Source organism: Schistocerca gregaria, chromosome 2, assembly GCF_023897955.1.
Source record: "Schistocerca gregaria isolate iqSchGreg1 chromosome 2, iqSchGreg1.2, whole genome shotgun sequence".
In the NCBI taxonomy this organism is placed as follows: domain Eukaryota; kingdom Metazoa; phylum Arthropoda; class Insecta; order Orthoptera; family Acrididae; genus Schistocerca; species Schistocerca gregaria.
Genome location: NC_064921.1, coordinates 80,162,609 through 80,181,680, shown reverse-complemented (window position 1 = coordinate 80,181,680; position 19,072 = coordinate 80,162,609). Strand labels below are relative to the sequence as shown.

The 19,072-nt window shown below is 44.8% G+C and overlaps 1 protein-coding gene and 1 non-coding gene across 6 annotated transcripts in view; both read left to right on the top strand.

Annotated features, from left to right (window-relative positions):
- The window catches only part of LOC126336352 (RING-box protein 2), a 716,604-nt gene that overhangs the window by 340,409 nt on the left and 357,123 nt on the right, over positions 1-19,072 (top strand). The window lies entirely within an intron of this gene.
- Positions 4,962-5,036, top strand: Trnas-cga (transfer RNA serine (anticodon CGA)). The gene has a single exon. It is a non-coding gene; the product is annotated as a tRNA-Ser (tRNA).

The following is a 19,072-nucleotide window of genomic DNA, read 5'->3' as shown; positions in this document are numbered from 1 at the left end:
CGAAATCGCATAACAGACCATAACTCCACTTGTAAGTTCGATTTGTTTATCACGCAGACAGGTTGATTGCAGCCACTCGACTGCCCACCTAACAAAAACACGGCCATCACTGCCACCGATACAGGACCAGTTGTTATCAGAAAACACGACAGACCTCCGCCTTGCCTTCCAATGACCTCTCGCTTCACACCACTGAAGTCGCAAATGACGGTGGTTTGGGATTAGTGGAATTGACGCTACAGCGTGTCTGTCTCTCGATTACCGATTTGTAACCGTTTTGTCACTGTGGTGCCAAATGCACCTCAAATTATAGCTGCAGATGCAGTACAATGCACCAGAGCCATAGACCGAACACGATGGTCTTCAATAACAATTTGTCCTGTTGAGCTCCGTGGCCTTGCATAATGATATTTCACTGTAAAAATACAGCAACCAGCCACTTTTTAATGCGTTTTATTTATGCCAATATGCATTTCGGGATTGCACCCATCTTCAGCTGGCAAATTACATGGATCTTCAGTTACTACAGTAGTACAATCCCGACAGCAGTATGGATGCTGCAGCAAGCATTCTCCTCTCCTTGTTTTTATAACATTTTGTCCATTTTATTTGGACTGTTGATCTCTGTGGCCGTGGATAATGATATTTCACTGTAAAAATACAGCAACCAGCCACAAGGAGAGGAGAATGCCTGTTGCAGCATCCAAACTGCTGTCGAGATTGTACTACTGTAGTAACTGAAGATCCATGTAATTTGCCAGCTGAAGATGGGTGCAAACCCGGAATGCATATTGGCATAAATAAAACGCATTAAAAAGTGGCTGGTTGCTGTATTTTTACAGTGAAATATCACGATGGTCTTCGCTCTCGGTAGTGCCACGTGATCGCCCGAAGTCAGGTCTTCTTGCGACCGTGTATTCTCGTGGCCACAGCTGCCAGGAATCATGTGCAACGATTACATTCCTGCCAAATCTCTCTCCAACACCGCAGAAGGAACAACCAAATTCTCGTAGCTCTGGTTACACTACCTGGTTCAAACTCGGTCAGGTGTTGATAATGACGTCTTTTTCCGCCTTAAAGGCATTCTCAACTAGCATCAGCTCACCACGTCCAATCTCAAAGATAGCTAACGTTGACGAGCGTTACAGAGTTAACGACATAGGAGACAATCTGAGTAGCCGTCTTAGACTGTTTGCAGATGATGCTGTTATTTGCCATCTTGTACAGTCATCAGATGATCAAAACGACTTGTAAGATAATTTAGATAAGGTATCTGTATGGTGCGAAAAGTGGCAATTGACCCTGGATAAGGAAAAGTGTAAAGTTATTCAAATGAGTACCAAAAAAAAAAAAAACAGCTAAGTTTCGATTACGCGATAAGTCACACAAATCTAAGGGCTGTAAATTCAACTAAATACTTAGGGATTCAATTACAAGTAACCTAAATTGGAACGATCACATAGAATATATTGGGGGGAGAGCAAAACAAAGACTGCGATTCATTGGCAGACAACTTAGACGGTGCAACAGATCTACAAAGAGACTGCTTACGCCACGCTTGTCCCCCCCCCCCCCCCCCCCCCCTCTTCTGGAGTATTGCTGTGCGGTGTGGGTTCCGCATTAGGTAGGACTGACGGATGACATCGAAAAAGTACAAAGAAGGCCAGCTCGTTTTGTATTATCGCGAAATAGGGGGGAGAGTGTCACATACATGATACGTGAATTGGAGTGGCAATCATTAAAACAAAGACGTTTTTCATTGCGACTGGATCTCCTCATGAAATTTCAATCGCCAGTTTTCTCCTCCAATTGAGAAAACATTCTGTTGGCACCCACCTACATAGGGAGAAGTGATCATCAGGATGAAATAAGAGAAATCAGGGCTTGCACAGAAAAATTTAAGTTCTCGTTTTTCCCGTGCGCCGTTCGAGAGTGGAACGGTAGAGAGACAGCTTGAAGGTAGTTCATTGTACCTTCTGCCAGGCACTTTATTGTGAATAGCAGAGTAATCACGTAGATGTAGATGTATTTAAAGCAAACCTGATTTTCATCCTCATAGTGTCGGTACTAACACTCTTAGGCGACTGAAGCGACATTCTGATGGACATCATCTTTCAGAGATAGGAACACATCTACCAGTTTTCTAATTATGTCGTACAACTCCTCCTCGGTGTTGCTGTTTTTTGTCCCTCACTGTATTAATTGATTGGGCAAGAGTAGCGTATTATTTGACAATTAAACGCAATGCTGTGGAGGAATAAGATCACAAAAAAAACAAAAAAGCAGTAAATATTGTGTGTATACGTCTCAGAAGTTTCAGAAATAAGAAAGAGAGAAAAAGATAAATTATTTCACGTGGACGAAGTTTCAGCTTTAGATATCAGAAAAATGATGGACGTGCAAGAGAATGTACTGGAAGCTACTGTGAGGAAGAAGTTAACCGTTTAGAACGAACCAGTATATTTCAGAGTCTTTAAAAAAAAAAACAGCTTCATACGTCTGATTACTTTACGAATGAGTTAATGGGTTGAATACATGGTCCAGTCACATTTATTAATAATTAAATTTATTGTACCAGATCTACGGATCACCGACGCCTGAGGTACAGGCAAGACTTCACCAGCACATCCAACACTGGTGTGCTATTCCAGTACAGGAGAACCTCCCAAATAGTGACTATCTGAGAAGTGGAAAATAAGCCGAAGATGTAAATTGAACTTCGTGTTAGGGAGGGCACTGGATTAGAGTAGTGTGTGCAGTTACATCAGCTGTAGCGCTGTGGTGGTTTAATACTTAACAACCTGCTTGATAAGCAAGGAAATCTGGGTTTAAGTCCTGGCAGTGGCACAAATTTTAATTAATTTCATCACCTTCCATCATTATTGTAGATGAAGATGAGACTCAAATGTCTCAAGGAAAATTTAATTATGTTATACAAACATTTACCAAGATCACTTACTTACAATTGAAATTATATCAGTTTTTAAAAAGATTCAAAAAATTTATTAATCGTTATCAGTGCAGGCCAAGTAACTTTTATTGAATTCTGCGTTGAACTTCAACGGCTGCTGTAGTACGGCTGCTATGGTATACGGGGCAGAGACATGGCCAGTCACTGTAGCCCAGGAAAGGAAGATGGAAGTGACGGAAATGAAGATGCTGAGGTGGATGTGTGGGGTAACAAGGAAGAACAGGATTAGAAATGAATTTGTTAGAGGAGCTGTGAAAGTGGGACCCATGGGGAAAAAGATACAAGAGAGCACACTAAGGTGGTACGGACACTTACAGAGGAGGAGTATATCGGAAACAGAGTTGAAGATATAAAGATTGAAGGAGCGAGAAGGAGAGGAACACCGAAGATGAGGTGGAAGGATAAGATATCCGGCTACCGAAGGTAGAAAGGATGGAAGAAGGAAGAGGCAATGGATAGAGTAGTATGGGGGAGAAGGATCTAGAAGAGCAACGCCGACCGTACATGACGTGGACAAGGCGACGATAAAGAAGAAGAAAGTGTAGTATGCCGACCAATGAACTGTAGCAGAGGTGAACATCATCGCAAAGAGTCGGTTGTGGCGACGCTCGGTTCAACGCCACAAGTATCGAGCGTCAAGGTAAGCAGTAAAACTTGAAGGGAAAGCGTGACGGCAAGTGTGCGTTACGCACTAGCAGTGGAAGAACAGAGGCGCACAATGTTTCTTCAGCGCGAGCGAGCCCTTTTGCGGCCGGCGATTTGTGAAATTGGTAGCAGTTCGCCGTTCTGCGAACGAGGTCAACGACGCGTCCTCAGCAAATGGCACGGGAGGCGCCGCGGAAGCGTCCGTGGCCCGGTTGCGGTTCGGCCAGCAGCCAGCGGGCTCAGCCGGGGGGCGGCGTGGCGCGCTCGCAGGGTCACCGGACCCGTCCGACGAGTCTGGCGCGGCGCGGCGGCCCGCTAGCCGCCGGCCAATAGCTGCCGCCGCCTCCGCCGCCGGTGCGTGTGGCTATTATTAGGTTCCCACCGCCGGCGGCGTCCGGGTTGCGTCACGCAGCGAGCGGCTGCTGCCGCCGCCGCTGCTGTAACCGCACGCTCTCCACGCCGACTTTCGCCTTCGCGAGGCGATCCTCTGTAGCTGTGGGACATGCCTTCACGTCCTCTGTTGGAACGGAAAATCATCTGCTGCCATCTACATGTGGGGTGAAACGTCCTGGCAGATTAAAACTGTGTACCGGACCGAGACTCGAACGCGGGACCTCTGCCTTTCGCGGGCAAGTGCTCTACCAACTGAGCTACCCAAGCACGGCTCACGCCCCGTCCTCACAGCTTTACTGCTCGCGAAAGCTTTACTTGAAGTAAAGCTGTGAGGACGGGGCGTGAGTCGTGCTTGGGTAGCTCAGTTGGTAGAGCACTTGCCCGCGAAAGGCAGAGGTCCCGCGTTCGATTCTCAGTCCGGTACACAGTTTTAATCTGCCAAGAAGTTTCATATCAGCGCACATTCCGCTGCAGAGTGAAAATCTCGTTCTGGAAACATCCCCCAGGCTGTGGCTAAGCCATGTCTCCGCAATATCCTTTCTTTCAGGAGTGCTAGTTCTGCAAGGTTCGCAGGAGAGTTTCTGTAAAGTTTGGAAGGAAGGAGGCGAGGTACTGGCGGAAGTAAAGCTGTGAGGACGGGGCGTGAGTCGTGCCTGGGTGGCTCAGTTGGTAGAGCACTTGCCCGCGAAAGGCAGAGGTCCCGCGTTCGATTCTCGGTCCGGTACACAGTTTTAATCTGCCAAGAAGTTTCATATCAGCGCACATTCCGCTGCAGAGTGAAAATCTCATTCTGGAAACATCCCCCAGGCTGTGGCTAAGTCATGTCTCCGCAATATCCTTTCTTTCAGGAGTGCTAGTTCTGCAAGGTTCGCAGGAGAGTTTCTGTAAAGTTTGGAAGGAAGGAGGCGAGGTACTGGCGGAAGTAAAGCTGTGAGGACGGGGCGTGAGTCGTGCCTGGGTGGCTCAGTTGGTAGAGCACTTGCCCGCGAAAGGCAAAGGTCCCGAGTTCGAGTCTCGGTCCGGCACACAGTTTTAATCTGCCAGGCAGTTTCATGTCAGCGCACACTCCACTGGAGAGTGAAAATCTCATTCTACATGAGGGGTGTTTACTGCGGAATTGATAGCAATTTCCCAGGCTCTTCTTACCTTTATTAAACAGCCCCAACACAACCGCGTTTTCTTATGTACGGACTCAATCAGTGGCCTTCTGGCTATTGAGCTGTGTTTTTCGCGCCATCCCTTGGTTTCTGCCATCCATGACCTTCTCGCTCACTGTGCTGCTTGTACCGTTGACTTCCTTTTGGTCCCTGGCCACGTGGGTATCGCAGGTCATGAGCTTGCTAATCGTTAAGCTGGGGGAGCAGTCACCCCCCCCCCCCCCCCCGTTTTCTATAACCCCTCCTGCAGCGGATTTACGGCTTCACATCAAATCCCACTTTGCACAAACATGGGCCAACTCTTAGGAGACTACCTCCCTGTCTAATAAACTTCGTGTGATTACGGTGACACTAGGCCTTTGGCGTTCCTGCTTTCGCCTCTCCCGAAAGGACTCGACCACCTTGTGTCGTCTCCGCATCGGCCAAACCAGGCTGAACCACGGTTTTCTTTTGCGTTATGAGCCACCCCCACTTTGTTGTTGTGGAGCCTTCCAGTCAGTAGCCCACATTTTGGTTGAATGCCCCCTTCTTGTGGCTCTGCGTGCTAAGTACAGACTCCCCTGCACTTTACCTTTGATGTTGGCTGACGATTCCCGGATGGTCGAACTGGTTCTTGGTTTCCTCCGGGAAAGTGGTTTTTATTCTCAGTTTTAAGGTTTTTAATCTCACTCTGGTGGGGGGGGGGGGGTCAGGGCGGTGAGCGTTGGGGTATCCCCCACTGTAAGCTGTGTTCGGAGATTCCCGACTCCCCTCCCTGGCCGAGATCCTCTTTTTTCCCCGTTTACTCTGTTTTTATCACTTCTTAGGATTGGTTAGTCTCCTTTTCCCATACGCACTTCTATGTTCTAGTGGTTGCACGCTTTTAAGTCGCAGGTGGTCTTGCCTCTGCTGCTTCAGATGTACGATATTTCCTGCCTCTAGCGTAGCGTTGGGGTCGCTCTCTTGCTGACTTACCTCATTTTGGTTTCACCATTTACGACATGACTGTACTTTTACGTTTTTTTAGCCTTTTTCCCTTTTATCGTTCTGTCTTTTCTGAGATGTCACTCTTTTAAAAAAATGTTACACATAAATACTCGGCTGAAGCCCACACACAAGAATTTGAGATAGAACAAACTTTCAAAATTTAGTTTTTAACAAATCAGTCTTCAAATTTTAATTTTAATCAGCTGAAGGTTTTATTTTAAAATTAAAACAAACCAAATTAATAGAAGGCTGAAGGCCTCGCACAGTAAGTCAGACTAAAATGAAAATCACAATCTGAAACCAACAGCACAGTGGTGCACAGAAGTGTTCCAAGGGTCGGCCACAGGTGGTAGCTATAATGTAAGGCCAGGTGAGACAGGCAGCCAAGAGTAAGGTTAAATAATCGGATGGAAACTGAATTACGTAACCATTGCAGCACCTCACCTCAGCCTCTCGGTACCAGCAATATTCTACTGTGTTTCTGTAAAATAGTTAACATATTTCTGTGACAACATTCAGATTTGATTTCATTAATGTAGAGGTGCTTTGATACATCAATATGTTTATATTGCAATGATATTATTCTTAAGTGTATTCTTTCTTTTGTCACTATGATCTTTGATGTACTTGTAACTCTGATTTTTGGGCGCGTAAGCGGTTATTAGAGAGTCAAGTTTTGATCATCATATTGAAAAGACGCAGATTCTAGTCAGTTTATCGTACTCCCCTAGCCAGCAAACTCCACGGATTTAGACCTAATCGGTAATCTGGGGGACTACCTTGATCGGACTGTTTGCGCCATGGATCCTCAACCGTGAAACCCAGGATGCTGTCCACAGCACCAGAGTCGGTATGGCTCCACATCCCTGTTGGTATATTCCAGAACCTCATCGACTCTCTTCCGCACATCTCGTAGTGGTCCGCAAAGCAAAATGTGGTTTACCCAGGCTTTTTACAGGTGACCGCATTAAAGTGATTGGACAGTGTAGCAGAGCAACGGTACAGTACTGATAGTAAGTTAATGCCAAGACATTGCACAATGCATTTCATATGGCGACATTCACACTGACTGCCAAGTGATGGAACGGGGCAACACGTCAGTGGGAGGTCTCCCGGGAAGAGGGAAGAATTTTTTACGTTTGTGTATGTGTGTGTGTGTGGGGGGGGGGGGGGGGGGAGGGTGAGGAGGATGTGCTAACGACAACTGACGAACTAACCTATTCTCGCCATGTTCGCTGATGGTACAGTGCTGGATTTCGTGCTTTTGTATTTTCTTAAAATCTGCTTTATCAGTCTTCGTTTGGTTTTGAAGTTTTAGCAGAAACTGTGTTTGCAGTTTAAGTTATGAGAACTCATTTCCGCCTGTTGTGCAGACAATTGTTGTTCAGAAATGTACAAACATATTGCAGCACATCTGCACCATCGTCAGTGGATACTTTCGTTCAGTTCTGTAAAGTACAAACTTGTTTTCGTTTTAATTACTCTTAACGATATTAGGCCTACAATCTTGTTTTCCGTTTTGTCGCGTTATGTAGGACCTTTACACTGTAACATACCAGTTGCTTGTGATCTGCAACTCAGTGGTGCTATTGTGACAAGCTTCACTATGCAACAACGTAAAGATGGTCCTACGAACCCAAAAGAAGTAGAAAATAAAGTAGCTAGAACAGAAGCAAACTATTTTAATGCGTAATTTCGTTAATTAACAGCAATAGCCATTGGTCGTAGAGGAGGCGTCTTTTGACCCAGGTTTCGGCACTGCTACAAGTGCCTTCATCAGAAATAAAGTTCTCAGATTGGCATGTCACATATTAAAGAAAAATTAAGCGATAAAGCTTTATTCACAAAATTTGTCAAACAGAAGACAAAAAATGCAGCCACTGTGGCCTGCTGACATGCGTCGAGCTACGGCAGCACCAGTGTCTTCTTTATCGCTTAATTTTTAGTTTAATACGTGACACGACAATTTGGGAGTTTTATTCCTGACGAAGGCACTCATAGCAATGTCGAAACCTGGGTCAAAAGACTACATTATTGCGACCGATGACTGCTATTGCTGTTAATTTTACTTTGTAAACGGTCGCTGACGACGCAGCCACCTTCAAAACTTTATAATTTCGTTAATAAAATGAGAATAAGCTGTCTCTTCCTAAGGGGCAAGTTCTCTATCTGGCTTACCCGTGGGTAGCCGTTTCGGTCTTTGCTACCTTGATGTTGCTTGCTCGTCCATTGGGACAACTGAAACGTCCCTTTCGTCTCCTAGTCGGACCAAACATGATCCCAGCCGGAATACACACACTTCTAGAGTAAGTTTACAATGAAGCTGGCTGCTATAAACGAGAAGACAGGCGACGCTAGGGTAGCGCCGAACAGTTGTAAACAGCGTTGCCATAGCGGTCATTATATTGGACCTTCGTAACTGAGCGGTGATACGAGATAAGTTCAAGAAGTAACGCAACACACTTGTTTCTCAGCCAATATCGATTGAAAAAATGCGGAATTTGTAATGGGACATCGTACAACACTCCCGCGTAAGTCCTCTATAGTTTCAAAAGCTGTGATAGGTGGCGGCGCTATGCGTAACCTTCAAAATGATGTCTGTAACGAAGGTGCGTTCCGAGCAGAGAGCTGTTATTCAGTTTCTTTTGACGAAAAACCCGAGCGTCGCAGATATCCATAGGCGCTAGCAGAATGTCTACGGAGTCCTGGCAATGAACAAAAGCACGACGACTCGTTGGGCGAGGTGTTTTTCATCATCGTAACAAGTTCGCGCAAACCTGTCACATCTCCCCCGTGGCGGCCGGTCGCGCACGGCTGTGACTCCTGCGACGTTGGGACGTGCGGACATTTCTCATTCGAGGTGATGCACGGATCAGAATCAAACACATCGTTAGTCAACTGGACGTCGCCATTGGTAGTACTGATACACTAGTCTACCAGATGAGGCATTCAAAAGGCGTGTGCCAGCTGGGAGCAACGAATGACCATCTGTGCGGAATTGCTTGCGCGCTATGAGGCTGATCGTGACAGTTTTTTTGTCGAGTATCGTCACAGGAGTTGAAACGTGGGTTCATCATGTCGAACCAGCCCTTGTACCACCTCTCCCCCGAAGAGCAGCACCCTCCGCCGGCAAAGTCACAGCGACAGTATTGCGGGGCTCTCAAGGTATTATTCTGTTTGCTGTCCTCCCTCACGGTGCAACGATCAACTCGGAAGTATATTGTGATAACCTCGGAAAGCTGAAAAAGTGACTTCAGCGTATCCGTCGCCACAAAAATGCGAACGAACTTCTTCCCTATGACAACGCAAGGTCTCACAGAAGCCTGCGCATCCGAGAAGAACTCTCAAAACTACACTGGACTGTTGTTCCTCATCCACGCTCCAGCTGGGATCTTGCACGTTCCATCAGTTTGGCCCAGTGAAAGATGCACTCCGCAGGAAGCAGTACGTGGATGATGGGGATGTTATCGATGCTTCAGAACTTTGGCTCCGGCGTCGACCAGTGGGGTGGTACCACGTGGGCATACAGGCCCTCAAAGTAAGGTCGCGCAAGGCGTTCGCATTGAACGGAAATTATATTCAAAAATAGGACTATGTATCCAAAACAGCGGGGAATAATATTGTGTATTGTGATCCTGAAAAAAACAACCTGCTTTCAGAAAAACAGTGTGTTGCATTACTTACTGAATGCCCCCCGTAATTCTGTTCGACAGCATCGGGCAGTAGCTGGTATACAGAGATCGGAAATTTTAATGACGAAGTGCTAGGCAGGCCTACTTTGCCCAAACATAAAGCCAAATACTATCATAATTATGAAATTAAATGATAGTTAAATTATAAACAATACGAATGTGAACGATGTTATTTTTACAGTACTGCAGGCGTATTCAACAGTTTCCTAAACTCGTGAAAGCCAGTTGTTTAAGTATTTTTGTCAGTATCTAATCTATGACTTCCATCAGGTTCTAAAAATCTGCGAAGCAGCTTCACAGCACTGAATAAAAAATCTTAGTTATATAACATTTTGACAAAATACTGGTCTGAGAAATTTGACAAATGAAGAAAGCCCAGGACTTAAATATTCCAACGTTGCTTTGTCTTCAGTAACCACTGACACTAAAATCTGTGAAGATGCAATTAGCACGAACGAGCACTTCTACCACTATGGGACGTTAGTTTAGCTGCTCTTGAGTACAGAGCCAGAATGAGCAAGGCAAATAATTCGGATAGGTTTCCATGCCCACTTTTTAAAGGTACGAAAATTCCAGCTATGTAAAACTGTGATATAATCTGATGTCACGTGCTATTTTTCTGAAATCTTCTACCTTGTACTCCCACTATCAGTGTTCATCAGCAAAGTGAAACTTCCTGCCTGGAAAACACGTGGTATCATTGGAAAGCGCTTTAGCCAACGTAGGATAGCCAGATGAGGGGCCGGCCGCTGTGGTGGAGCGGTTCTAGCCGCTTCAGTCCGGAACCACGCGGTTGCTGCCTCGGACATGGATGTGTGTGATGTCCTTAGGTTAGTTAGGTTTAAGTAGTTCCAAGTGTAGAGGACTGATGACCTTAGATAATAAGTCCCATAGTGCTTAGACCCATTTGGACCAGATGAGAACCCATATATCCATGTAGAAGGATTACGGTAACACCATGACCCCCCCCCCCCCCCCCCCCGAGAGAGATACCAGAAAGCAGCTCTAGCTAAAGATTAAACCCTTAAACCCTCAAGAGCGCGATCAGGAATGATACGTTACACTGTGTTTATCCGACCAGCTGCTCAATCGACCAATTTCATGACGGACGAAGACGTTAGTAAACGTTTATAACGTACGAGTAACGAGGCTGAATCTGGCCAACTGATACGTGGAACTCAGTAAAATTGATCGGACGTAGACGGTCCAAGTGGGCGACTGTTGCTGCTGGCAGCCGACTGTCTTTCGTATCTGATTAGCTGTCACAGACGCTGAATAACTTTAATACCTTCCAATACAAACGGGAGAAAAAAATCGCATCAAAATAATGCTCATATGCATAAGCGCGCGCGACACACACACACACACACACACACACACACACACGAGGCCATAGTGGCTACTCACAAAAAAGGGAAACGTATTTTCGTGTTTTTGTGTATCTGATGATGATGTCCCATACTCTGAGGAACGTAGGGAAAGATGCGAGAGACGCCGCGCCGCTTCTAGGCAAGGTCGTAGCGAAGGTGGTTTGCCATTGTCTTCCTCCGACCGTAATGGGGATGAATGATGATCGTAGCGGAGGTGGTTTGCCATGGTCTTCCTCCGATCGTAATGAGGATGAATGATGATGACGACGACGTCGACGACGACGACACAACAACACCCAGTCATCTCGAGGCAGGGAAAAATCTATGACCCCTCCGGGAATCGAACCCGGGACCCCGTGCGCGGGAAGCGAGGACGCTACCGCAAGACCACGAGCTCCGGACAAAAAAGTATTCTTTATTCATCAACGATAGTAATGTTGAAGTTAAATGGATGTGTTGCTTGACGAACAAGTCGCCTTCGTTTCCAATTCCAACCGGTTCCGCAAAGGGTTTACTGACTTTTTGTTATCGCTTTACACAATGACGCTACAATGCCAATTGGAAAACGGAGAACAAAGAAAATTATGTATATTTGCTATCGCTATACTCAGGGCGGATAAGTTTTTGCTGACACTGTCGAAAATGCAAGGGCATCTAAGGGTATCTTAATTTTAAACTCTCGCGAGCGTTCCTGCACCGATATTTGTATGCAAGGTTTCACACTGTTAGAATCAATGATTACTTGTTGTGAAATAATATCATTCAGTCGATTCTGATGGTATCGACTGATTTATTTGGTAATACACTGACGAGACAAAAATCGTGGGACAGCGATGGGCACATACACATGGCCGTAGATTTGCGTGCACAAGGTATAAAAGGGCAGTGCATTGGCGGAGCTGTCATTTCTACTCAGATGATTCACGTAAAAAGGTTTCCGACGTGATAATTTTATCTTGGAACTCTTCCATTTGGTCCGTGTTCGCATAGAAAAACAACAATATCAGAAACTGAGTCCGCCTTGGTGGAAAACACCTCGTTATTCGTTCATTTCTGTAACTAGTTTCTGCGACAAATATCACCATCATCAATTATTGTCGCTGTTTGCGAGATATTTTCTGTGCGCTTTTTTTTCTGTTGCCGTCTTTACTCAGCGAACATCATGTCATCTGCAATTTCTCTGGATGGTTTGTAGCTGATTCTATACACAGAAAAACAAAACTTTCGCACTTTGTATATGATCAACAATATTACCCCATCAGCAAGATGTTTTTCTGTGTATAGCATTATTTACATACCATTCAACGAACTTGCAGATGACATGATGTTCGCTGAGTAAAGACGGCAACAGAAAAAAAAAGCGCACAGAAAATATGTCGCAAACAGCGACAATAATTCTCAAATACATGCTGTAACATACAATAAATAAGATTTAAAAACCCACGGATGATGGTGATATTTGTCGCCGAAACTAGTTATGGAAATAAACTAATAACAAGGTGTTTTGCATCAAGACGGACTCAATTTATGATATTGTTGTTTCCGCCGTGATTATGGCCCCACGACGGGAATTAACAGACTTTGAATGCGGAATGCTAGTTGGCGCCAGACGCTTGGGATATTCCATTTCGGAAATCGTTAGGAAATTCGGTATTCCGATATCTACAGTGTCAAGAGTTTGCCGAGAGTACCAAGTTCAGGAATTATTTCTCACCACGAACAATGCAGTAACCGACGGCCTTCACTTAACGAGGTAGAGTTGTCAGTGCTAGAAGACAAGCAAAACCGCATGAAATAACCGCAGAAATCAGTGTAGGACGTACGACGAACCTATCCCTTAGGACAGTGCGGCGAAATTTGGCGTTAATGCGCTATGGCAACAGACGACCGACGCGAGTGCCTTTGCTAACAGCTCGACATCGCCTGCAGCGTCCCTAATGGGCTCCTAACTGTATCCATTGGACCTAGGGCGCCTGGAAAACCGTGGCGTGGTCAGATGAGTCCCTATTTCAGCTGGCAAGAGCTGATGAACTGGGTCATCTGGTCCAGCAGAACCGATCATTAGCTGGAAATGGTTATTTTCGGCTACTTGGAGACCGTTTGCAACCATTCATGGAATTCGTGTTAGCAAACAACAATGGAAGTTTCATGGTTGACAATACGCCATGTCACCCGGCCACAATTGTCCGCGATTGGCATAAAGAAGATTCTGGGGAATTCGAGAATGATTTGGACATTCAGATCGTCCGACATGAATACCATCATACATTTATGGGACATAATCGAGAGATTAGTTCGTGCACAAAATCCTGCACCATCAATACTTTCGCAATTATGGACGGCTATAGAGACAGCATAGCATGGACTTCCGATGTCGAATCCAAATCCCCTGGAGCTGCTACACTACGCCGGGCAAAATAAGGTTCGACACAATATTTAGAGATATCTTCATCTGCACCACTTCAGTCACGAGATCTGATTCGAATTCTGCTACGGAAGTACCCCTTGCCGTCTCATGTTCTGCGAGGTGTCTCATTTCACACTATCGAATTACAAAACACACGAATGTATCCGTGAACTTCGAGGTAGATGAAATCCATTCGATAGTCATATTTACTAGCGTCCACCGTTCTTCGTCGCTGATGTCCTTCGCCCCATTGCCAAGTGATAAAGTCATCAAAATGAATCGTGTCCTTGTATTGATTCCTACGGTCACAGGTTCGAATCCTGCCTCGGGCATGGATGTGTGTGATGTCCTTAGCTTAGTTAGGTTTCAGTATTTCTAAGTCTATGGGAATGATGTTAAGTCCCATAGTGCTTAGAGCCATTTGAACCTTCCCTTGATGAGACAATATCGCAGCGGACCTGTGCTCGCCATTGTATCGTTCTGGATATCTAACAAAGTCTGATGACCTTAAAATCTGCTAAGTTCAACGCCTTTACCTGCCCTCATCTCGAATACACACTTGTGGCCATTCTAGATCTGTAACGTCTGGACTTTCTCCTGTCAACATCAACCAGATGTGGATGACAGTTCCGCGAGCAGTGTCATCTTCGGCGATGAGGCGCATTTGCAACTGGGAGGCTACGTCAAGAAGCATGAGCGTGAGATTTAGGGCGACGGCAACCGTCTAATAGTACTTCCATAGTCGGTGCACGCATAAAGCGCCGTTACGAGGTATTGGTTTTGGACGGTTGCAGTAATTAGGCCTTTCTTTTTCGAGAATGCAGCAGTTGATAAATGCATTGGTCGTAAATCTAAATGTCGATATATCGGACGCTATTTTAATTGGTCTGTCCATCGATATCTAGGTAGCATAGATATTATATGGCGATATTATATGATATTATTATTCTCGTCATCTGATTAATAATAGAGAAAAAACTACTGTCCTTTCAGTATGGCAATATTTAAAACATAAGAACGGCATCTATAGTATCTTATTTCAAGTTTTAGAGATGTTTTAACTATTGTAAGCTGTGTTTTTCGTAACCTCCTCCAACTCGAAAGTAATGTTGGCAGAAGTAATGGAAATATGAGAGCTATAAAGAAAATAACTTTCGACATTGAAGACCCTTCTCCAGAATTAAGAGTATATTTACGAGTACCTCCCCTGGACCGTTAGGTGTAACTCATTCACATTCTGGAGGGGAATATTTCAACCGAGTTTCACTCTGTATCAAATCGCTACGAATTATTTACGTGATGACCTCAGTTCCAGCAGAAACGCTATTTTCAAAGGCTGCTGAAGTGATTTCTGCTTCAGAGTAGAACATGCCAACGATCTTTCGTCACCGCAGTGAAAGAACATTCAGTGTTGCTTGACGAAAAGTGCAATAATAGAGTTCTTGTTACCAGCACTAAACGCACTCACGAAGACAAATATCCTCGCGAATTTTCTGGGCAGTGCTAGCGCTGTGTAGTACATACAGAAAATTAATACATTTTATTTTCCATTATCTTTTGATGTCAGTTTGTTTCCACTTGGTATGACTAGGTCCTGTATATTAAACACGGAATTTGTTTGTTTGAAAGAGTGCACACGCAATTGAACTGCGCACACTCCCGGAGCACTGTACTCGCACCATGAAACTCACGGCAACAAGCAGAACGTGAAAAAATGCGCTTACGGTTCCGGTCATGACCCGTATAAACCTTCATTGTCCGCAGGCACGCGCCCGCACGAGGCAGCCTCGTATTGCACACGACTCGCCTAAACCGCACTCCACTCCAGTTGTTATGAGCGAGCGAAGTTTTGCCGTTTCGTTGTACGACTTTACACTGGAATCCAGTTGCTTGCAGAACAGTCCAGGGCCTCAGTTAAAGGAAAATGAAATGAAAAATGATTCCCAATAAGAACGCACAATTTAATTTTTGAATAAAACAAATTAGCTATTGAAAAAGTTGAATCATTTTTTAACTCGTCGGTATATAAATGCGGTACTGTATGGAACAGAATATCGGACCGCCAAAACTTTGATAACATACTTATCTTTTTGACACACATTTTCACACAATTCCAATTCGAATGCCGAAATGACGCACTCTAGTCTTTCAACTCAGGTATCGTTCTGTGTTCGCGTAAACACGTAACTTCACGTAACACCAAAGGAAGCTTTTCCAGGCGGCGTCATGCCGCAAGATCGTGGCTCCCGGATCTGCTCTCCTTGGCGTCAGATGACGCGAGTCGGAAAATTGTCTTGCAATAATGCGCGTGATTTGCGCACAGTGTGACTGTGGAAGGGGACAACGAAAGATGAAAATGGATATCCGATATAGCGAACACTGCCTACTGAATACTGTTCAAAATGTTCAAATGTGTGTGAAATCTTACGGGACTTAACTGCTAAGATCATCAGTCCCTAAGCTTACACACTAGTTAACCTAAATTATCCTAAGGACAAACACACACACCCATGCCCGAGGAAGGACCCGAACCTCCGCCGGGACCAGCCGCACAGTCCATGACTGCAACGCCCCAGACCGCTCGGCTAATCCCGCGCGGCTACTGAATACTGACATCAACGGTTAATGTAATGAAAGTAAGGACATTTAGATTTATCGGTGCCAAAAATTTTATTTTAAAATTCAGATTCATTATATTGCACGGACTATTAAAAGAAATGAGGAGTGGATTGTATGAATTAATAAAAACTTAAGCAAAACAAAATTTTAATTACACATTATTTCACATGTAAACATAGTTGTTCTACAGCATATGGAAAAATAGTCAGAAAAAATAAATCGAAGTGTAGATAATATAAATATAAAAAATATCCTTTCCAGAACATCTTTTCTAAAGAATTAAAAAAAAATAGTTTGTCGGAATGTTCTTCTTTCAGCCAGAAATTACTTCACCAGCTTCTGAAAATAGTTTTTTTGCTGGAAATGAAGTCCCTACAACAGGTAAATAATTCCCACAGAGCGAGACTAGATTGAGATATTTCCCTCCAGACTGTGAATGAGTTGCCTCCTAACTGGCCAGGGGAGTTATACGTAAGTATATCGATAATTCTTGAGAAGTGTCTTTTGTGTCGAGAGTTACTTTCTTTATAGCTTCCACATTTCCAATATTTCTGCCAAAATTAGTTTCGCGTGGGAGGAGGCTACGAGTATACGCAGCTGACAATAGTCAAAATGTCTCTAAGACTTCGAAGTATGAAACTGTAGGTTACGTTCTTATGTTGTAAGTATTTCAGTTTTGAAAAGAAAGTAGTTTTTTCTCTATTATGAATTAGATGACATAATAATTCTCTCTATTATGAATTTGATGACATAATAATAATAATAGTAATAGCTGTTGATACGGTCACGTGCGGCGCGGGGTAGACGCGCGGTCTGAGGCACCTTGCCACGCTTCGCGCGGCTACCCACGTGGAGGTTCGAGTCCTCCCTCGGGCATATGTGTGTGTGTGTGTGTGTGTGTGTGTGTGTGTGTGTGTGTGTGTGTTGTCCTTAGCGTAAGTTAGATTAAGTGTGTAAGCCTAGGGACCGATGACGTCAGCACTTTGATCCCATAGGAACTTACCAGAAATTTCCAAATGTGACCACATGGTATCGATGCTACCTAGCTATAGCTGAGCAGATCGATTAAAAATACCGCCTAATAGCGTCCGATGTATCGGCATTCCATACACTGCTGTCCGATGTACGAACCTTAGTGTGATTCTTGTTGGAAACATTTGTTTTTGAGGGCCATACCGTCCAATCGAAGTAATTGATAGATCTCGATGCCTTAACTATGGAAGTACTATTAGAACATTGTCGTCGCTCGTGCTTCTTGGCGTAGCCTTCCACTTGCAAATGCGGCTTATCGCCGAAGTTGATATTCCTCGCAAAACTGTCCTCCACATTTGCTGGTGGTGGTGTTTTGTTTTTGGGTCGCTCAACGGCGCGGTTATGAACGCCCGTACGAATTCCCAATCTTTCCACAGTCCTGTCTCACCATTCTCCGAATGACGATGGAATGATGAGGACAGTACAAACACCCAGTCCGTGATCGGGGAAAATCCCCGACCCGGGCAGGAATCGAAGCCGGGACCCCGTGATCCAGAGGCAGCAACGCTAGCCACTAGATCAGAATCTGCGGGCTGCACATTTGGTCGATGTTGGCAGGAGAAAGTTAAGACGTTGCAGATCCAGAATCGAGACAGTGTATATTCCAGACTAGGTCAGCTAAAGGCGGTAAACTTAGCAGGTTTTAAGGCCATCACACATTTGTTACATAACCAGAACGATTAAATAGCGAGCACGGGTCGGCTGCGATATTGTTTCATCGAGACAAGGACACGACCATTCCGAAGACTTTGTGCTACTCGCTTAATACTTGGCAGTCGGGCGAGGATAACAGTGACGAAAGATGTTTGACGCCAGCCGATATGAGTATCGAATCGATTTCATCTACCTCGGATTTCACGAATACGTTCTGGAGTGTCGCAATTCGATACGGTAAAATGAGACACCTCGTAGAACATGAGACGTGGCAAAGGTTACTTCCGTAGCAGCCTTCGAATCAGATCTCGTTAGTGAAGTGGCGCAGTTGAGGTAAATAGCTCGAAACAAGTAATCCATATTCCACGGCATGATGTTTACGCGTACAATTTAAGTGATACTGCTGGATAATTTTGCCGAGCTTGCTTCCTGTGCCAGATGTATCATTATTCTGTTCTGCGGTTGTAGGCAGTTCCTGTAGTCATATTGTTACTTTAAACAGAGACTGGAAGGAAAGTCTCTTACGCCCTCTATTTCGAGATCGTATGAAATCTTAAAATCTTACTTGTGTGTGTTCCCATGTTAACGCTTTTTTGTGTGTGTTGTGTTTATGGGGCCCATTCGCTTAGACGGATGTGACGTGAACAGCTAAAAAGTACATCTATGCTGCCCGTGTATTAGACTAGCAGTTTGGCTAACGTGTGCAACGCCTGCTTCACTCGTCGCTCGCTATAAATTTGACGTCCTGTGTAAAATGCTCTTGGTGATTAGACTGCCGTTTTTTTTCTCCCTTTTACAGACTCCGTATCGATCCACCCGTTGGGAAATTTTTGGGAAGTCAGTGTTTCAGATGGGCTAAAGGCCTACATTTTGTGCCCCGTTAGGACGATTGTCGACGGGGAAACTACAAATGAGATATTTCGGAGGCTTCGATTCAGGTTTAGCTTGCGGGGACTGAGGGTAGGGGACGTGCCACTGCGTTTCTTACTCTCTCGCCCTCCAAACCCCCACCCGTCATCCAATGTATAACTTGTCTATACCCTTACTTTTAACGGGCAACAGGTGCCTACAAATTGAATAATAATGATAAAATATTTGCAGTGTTTTACAGGGTGTAACAAAAAGCATCATACTATTTTTTTAATCATAACTATTATGTTTTTTGA